Source organism: Rhincodon typus, chromosome 27 (assembly GCF_021869965.1).
Source record: "Rhincodon typus isolate 14 chromosome 27, sRhiTyp1.1, whole genome shotgun sequence".
Lineage (NCBI taxonomy): Eukaryota > Metazoa > Chordata > Chondrichthyes > Orectolobiformes > Rhincodontidae > Rhincodon > Rhincodon typus.
Window position 1 is genome coordinate 21,656,138 of NC_063358.1, and position 6,100 is coordinate 21,662,237.

The window sequence follows — 6,100 nt, forward strand, 5'->3', positions numbered from 1 at the left end:
TCCTCAATTGATCATGTCATCTCCTGGTAAGCATGAGTAGGTGACATTAAAGGCAGGTCAATTCCTAGATTGGACGTCCCTTATTTGGGGTGCCCTTTTGAGCTACTTCAGCTGCCTTCATCTAATCTAATTTCTCCTACATAAACCTCCTGAATAATTTCTCACAACCTGAACTGATCCTTTAAATCAGAAGCAAGGAATTCTGGAGTGAGCAATTCACCCTCTGATTCCCTAATACTGTCCCCCACCTAGGAGTATAATTGAATGCTGTCCTCTTGTCTGGATGAATGCTGCACAAACAACATCAAGGAGAATGTCATCATCTGGGAAAAGTAGCACTCTTGATTGGCATCTCAACAATCATCTTCAATGTTCATTCCCTCAACCACACTACAGTGTGTACCATCTTCAAAATGCACTGCAGCAACTCGGCCTGGATCCTTCATTAGCACTTTTCAAGCCAATGACATCCACCACCTGAGAGTTCAAAGGCACCAGATGCTTGGGAAAACCAGTACCTGGAGATTTCACTCCAAACTTCATGCCAACTTAACTTGGAAAAATATGACCTTGTTTTTCACTTCACTAAATGATAATGCTGAAAGTCTGTACCTACTATTATTCAAGAAGGCAGCCGACAGCTACCTTCTCCAGGGAAATTACGGGTGGGATGTAAATGTCCCCATTGTCAGTGATGTCCACATCTCAGAAAAGAATAAATACAATGTAAAGTCATATTGACTGAGTAGGGAGGGGAAATTAGCTCCCTTTTCTTAACTCCTGTCTTGGTCTGTCACCATAATTCTATTCAGCAAGCAGCTGCCGCACTTGAATGAAAATATAGTTCTTTAGAAAATGAAAGAGCAAATGAACAATGTTTTCTTGAGTGAAAAAAAGATTCATTTTATTTGCTAATCACAAGAAAAAGACAACAACAATGAAACTTTAATCACATGCAAACTCACAAATTTAAAAGGGAAAGGGTCTAGTACCGGTAGGAAGAACTAACGCTGTGTATTTTAAATATCCTGAAAGGCTTTGACATGTTAGATTTGAAACTTGAGGCCACAGTTGATTAATTACAGAATTATTTGCAGAATGAATGGATGCCTTGAGTTCTTGGTGAATGTACTTTTCCAAAGCTGCCTTTTCACTGGGTACTGTTTTCTGAAGTAATGAGAGAAACATGCAAGGAATGTGAGTTCCATCTCTTGTTGTCACAGATTCATTTGTTCTTCTTTCTTCTGTGCTGATCAAAACAGGTTGTTGAAATATATTTCAATGTATGCTCCTGAGTTTAGCTGCATTGTCTTTCCAAGCTGGCTAACTGGCAGACAGGTCTTCAATCTACAAATATGGGAAATTGTGAGGAGATTAGCAAATTAAACAGGAGATGTGAACTGCTTGACCTTGATACAGTGGCCTGGTTTCAATGTCTTTAGATAAAATGTGATTTCAGTACAGCTTTGTTTATTCCATATGGATCTTATGAAGCTTGCCTTAATCTATAGCCAGGTGGCCAGTACAACAACTTTAGATCCAGTTTTCTTCCTGTTAAGGAACGTCCTGTTAAGGAATCAATTTAGTCCATCAAAGCTCACAAGTATAACAATCGGAAGAAGGAAGTTCATATTAGATAAACCATGTTTATCAATCTTATAATAACATGTAGTATAGATTTACCCAGAGTGCTTGGCAGGACCACAATACAGCAGTGAGGAAACGATTGAAGTGAGACTTGTCAATTGATGGTTGCAGCTGTGTATAAAATTATCCAATTCAATGATTTCAGATTTCCTCATATAAAAAGACATGATGGAAATATTTGGCAGTCTGCAGCATCTGTGGGGAGAGAGAAACAGAGATAATGTTTAGTTTGATGACCTATCGTCAAAATGGAAAAGTCATTGACCTGAAGCATGAACTCTGTTTCTCTGTCTCTTGATGTTGCCTGACCTTTTGAGTAGAACCAGCATTTTCTCTTTATTTTGGATTTCCAACGCCTGCAATATATTATTTTTGTATCATATTTCATAACTCATGGAAGTCAATCCAGTCACTGTGGTATTCAGGAAATGTGAATTAGGTCGATCAAGATGATTCTATCTACATTTTGCCACCTACAACTGAAGAGGCTAATTCCACTGTTACCATAAATGCTGTATCTGCAGTAGATGAGCCAGTATTGGAGGAGGAACCGTTGAACCTGTTCGGCCCAAATCAGTACATTGCTTTCCTGAAGGATGTGGGCAGGCTCTGTCTATCAGTTTATGTAAGATACATGGATATGAGACATAAATGGATCACAAAACGTCAGGGATAAGGATGTTTCTTCAAAAAAACTTTCCGCTAAATTGTTTAACTGAAGTAAAAGTTGAAGGGAGATTGTCTTCTTTGAACTGAATGGTCCAAAAGCATTTGTTGTGCTTTGTGCACACTCATGTTATATGCTTACAAATCTACAGTTCACATTCTCATTTCAGACCATGTAACATCATCCCCTGACTATCAGGATCCACAATGAGCGACTGGACAATATGGATCAATGCCCCATATATCGGGACGCTCGGCTCAATGAGCGCAGTTATCAATGATGAAATTCAGTATTGCTTCTGGTGTGTCAATGCAGCCTTTGGCCATCTGAGGAACAGAGCTTTTGAAGATAAAGACGTGAAACTTGGCACCAAACTCATAGACTACAGGCAGCAATATTATCTGCCTTTCTTAATGCTTTGCAGAAATCTCGAATCACAAAGGAAAAATCATAAGTGATGCCTCTCCAAACTCCTGCAAGTCTAGTAGCAGGGTAGGAGCTCCAATATCAGTGTCCTCATTCAAATACTGAGTTTGATCAGTCAGCTGTGTTGGATGGGCCATACCGTCTGCATATCTGACACAGCATCCTGTAATTCTCTCTGTACTCTGTACTTCATCATGGCAAGTGGTTACCAGGTGGACAGAGGAAACAGTTCAGTGACATCCTTAAAGCCTCCCTGAAACTCATGAGAATCTTTTGCCCAAACTGGAGAAGAGGCAACCATAAAGATGCCAACTGTTTTGAGACAAGTGCTGGTGCAGGCCAAGTGTAAATGGTGAAAGGTACATGCAAAAACACAAGCACTCCACTAGCCTCATCAAACGCAACCAGCCCAACCTGTGGCATGGTGTAAGGATCCAGTTTAGTTATTTCAGGATCCACAACTCCAGAGTGGAAGAAAGTCATCCATGTAATCAAGGGACTGCCTTTGAGGAGGGAGGGCGAGATTCCACCTGAATCATTATGTTGTCCATTGGCTGTATTCAAACCTCAATTCAATTTCAAACCTCCACAGAAAAAGGCCATACTAATGTTTTACAGAACTATCCTTGATTTTTTGCAACAAGTCAAATTCTAGTAAATCAAACAATGCACCATCTGGATTTAAATGCAGGGCAATGTCCAGTCAACTCCAAGGTTTTGGAGTTAACATGATGATGATGATATGTTGTCATATGGTTGTAGCAAACGTACGCTGTGAGTAAAAGGCAGTAAAGAGTTTGTCATTCAAACAAGGCCCAGGTTAGTAAACTGAAACTGGGATGGAAGCAAAACATGTCTTTTCCAGAACTTGCATGTCAAGACAGTTTTTAAACTTTCGGGTGATCTCCCCAAAACAAGCAATCTAATGTATTCAAAAACATCATTCCACACAATGCTTCTTTTACCATATGGATTAAAATAGAGGTGTCAGTAAGTTCACACAGCTGCATCAAGTGTACAATATTCTTTTAAGTGGTAGGTGGTGGTTAAGATCTCATTACAGCTGTGGTTTACTGTGTATTGAGCCACAACTCAAATATCTGAAAAATGCACCAGAAACAGCATAATGGAACACTAGGTGAAATTACTATGTATTGAATATTCAATGTATAATGATAATTTGGACCAACATATTTCTCTCATACAGTGTTGAATATATTGAGTGATCAAATTAGAAATTTGCACAATGATGCCATCTTAATTGCAAATCCATTTCAAAACAGTAGCTGGAAAATAGAAGCTGAAACTACTTTTAACATGAAACTTCCTTACTGGAGCAATATGCAAAGCTATCAACTCAAGTAGCCCAGTAGGATTTCATTTTGTCTAACTATTTTCAAATTGACATGTCCAGAGGTATGTGGGACTTGAACACAGAGCTTCTGGCTCAGAGATAGGAACACTATCACTAAGTCGCATGATGGCATCCACGACAGTAAAGAATTTCGTCAGTTTTCTGCTGGAGTGATAACTCACAGTTTGGAGTGGGACTTAACCTCATTGCCCTGCAATTCAGAGACAATTGTGTGACTGAGAAGCTATAGCTTCACTAGCTGAGTTCAGCTGGCAACAATTAGACGATATAATGGAAGTGAGAAGTTGGGGGTGGGGGATGGATGGTAACACCAGCTAAAAATGTGCCCATATGTAAATGTTTGGTAAGGGCAAGACTGGTCAAGTAGTCTTGATGATCACTGGTTCACAAAGGAAAACAATTCTGATTTTATTATACACTACAATAAAATCTCTTCAAACTGAGGGTGGTATGTGTGATGGACAGGTCTGTTCTTCGGATTTTGCCATAAAAATGATGAGGCTGGATTTACCCATCCTTCTTTTAACCATAAGCAATTTCAGACAATGTGAAGTTAAATATTATTATTTCAAACTTGCTGCTCAAATTGTGCTGCCCTGCCAGTAGATTTGCAAAAGCAGCATCTCACTACTTCACCATTAACAGATATTGAATAGTGGTGAACCTTCTAGATTTACATGGTGGATACAAACTAAACTCATGACAGAAATTTAAGATTTGTTATTACCTTTCTTCCCAAAATGATAACTGTTAATATCTGTCAACTGACTTCTGTGACATTCAAAGTTAACTGTTAAAATTGTGAGGTCTCATTCCTTCAGCTTTTATTCGCTTTTGGATGTTTTCAAAATGTCAAATTTAAAGATGTATGTAGTTTTATTATGACCAACTGAGAAAAGTTGGAATGTCTTCCCTCTTTTCCTATTGCCCATTGACAATAGCAGAGATTTTTGGAAGGGTATATTTAACTGGTTACAAGCTGTGACTGTAAAATATACACACAGACAGAAAGAAGAATAGTAATTAAGACCCAATTTTAATAAAAAAGTAATGGAAATGCTGACTCTCACACACACATGGAATAAACGCACAAATAAGTTTCTAAGTGTGGTCTTGACAATCCAAACAAATCAACAGTAAATGGGTCTTGTAAATTAGTCATTTTGATGGTTTGAGAATGAATTTTATGGTCTTTCTGAATTCTGCATTTGAAGAGGTTGAGAAATGATTTGTTACCTTTCCTCTGGAAACAACAGCTGCAGGGTTGATTCTTTAAACACTGGCTGTGGTGTGAGGCTGGTTATTCAGTAGGCAGGGTTCAAGCTTATAAAATGAGTGGAGAGTCTTGCTTCTTTGACATCTCTGCTTGTGCCCCAGAGAAAAGCAGTTTCTTAAAAGAGAGTTAGTTGGCTTATCACATGATCTCCTTTCTCCATCTGACCCAAACACGGTCATCACAATTTTACTCCAGGACGATAGTTTAGACACGATTAGATCATGGCCAGAAGAGTTCCCTTCTGCCAACCAGACTCTAATGTCCATTGTAATTGTGCCTGATGTCTTGTTCCACACTTACTTGGATGTCTAATGAATGAGTTACATTCCTCTTGTAATTGTCTCTGATGGGATCTGCTAGTCAGCCTGCCTCATTATGATAGTTTTGTAATTTGCAGGATATGGTTATATTAAAGATTAACCGTCATAGAAACTGAGTTGCTGTTGCCCAGTCTTTTAAAACTCAACCAATGGTTTCAGCCCAATAAATGATAAACTCACATTCCACAACAATTCTACTTCACTTTCCTGACGTTTCTTCTATCTGTCTCAGCAATTTTTTCAACCGATGACAAAAACATAATTAAAAGTTACATTTAGTTTCTCTAAAGGTAGTGAATCTGATATATAAAAAAAGGTTTGTATTTTTATGGATTGGAGGAACTGCAGATGTTGGAGGATCTGACATAACAAGGTGTAGAGCTGGATGA

General features: G+C 38.6%; 1 long non-coding RNA gene across 1 annotated transcript in view; it reads right to left on the reverse strand.

Moving 5' to 3' along the window:
• Positions 1-959: 959 nt before the first annotated feature.
• Positions 960-6,100, reverse strand: part of LOC125486308 — an 8,899-nt gene continuing 3,758 nt past the window's right edge. Inside the window, exons 2-3 of the long non-coding RNA XR_007264996.1 lie at positions 1,684-1,842; positions 960-1,347 (exon numbers count right to left, since the gene is read on the reverse strand). This is a non-coding gene — a long non-coding RNA (uncharacterized LOC125486308). The remainder of the gene's footprint in view (positions 1,348-1,683; positions 1,843-6,100) is intronic.